We start from the raw sequence: 325 nt of genomic DNA, 5'->3' as shown, positions 1-325 counted from the left end.
AAAAATGACATGTCATGGAAGTGTTTCGGTAAGGCCAGGATGGTGGACACATGGCAACCCCTATAACGGATCGTCGTTAAACTAATGGGTGCGAGTTTCTCATCTGATACTTGTTAACGATGTGGCCTTGGTTGATCCACCACGTGTCGGCATCCTATTAGCTGGAGGAACCACACATCGGCTACTTATTGGAACAAGTGTCGTGCACACAAACCCCCACATGCACCATTCCTGAGGCGACACATGGCTCGACCCAATATAAGCCCATTCGGTTAAAAAGACCAGCATAGTCAAAGGCTGGTTACAATCGACATGCCTTAGTCAA

Source organism: Triticum dicoccoides, chromosome 6B (genome assembly GCF_002162155.2).
Source record: "Triticum dicoccoides isolate Atlit2015 ecotype Zavitan chromosome 6B, WEW_v2.0, whole genome shotgun sequence".
Lineage (NCBI taxonomy): Eukaryota > Viridiplantae > Streptophyta > Magnoliopsida > Poales > Poaceae > Triticum > Triticum dicoccoides.
Note: the sequence above shows the minus strand (reverse complement) of the source record.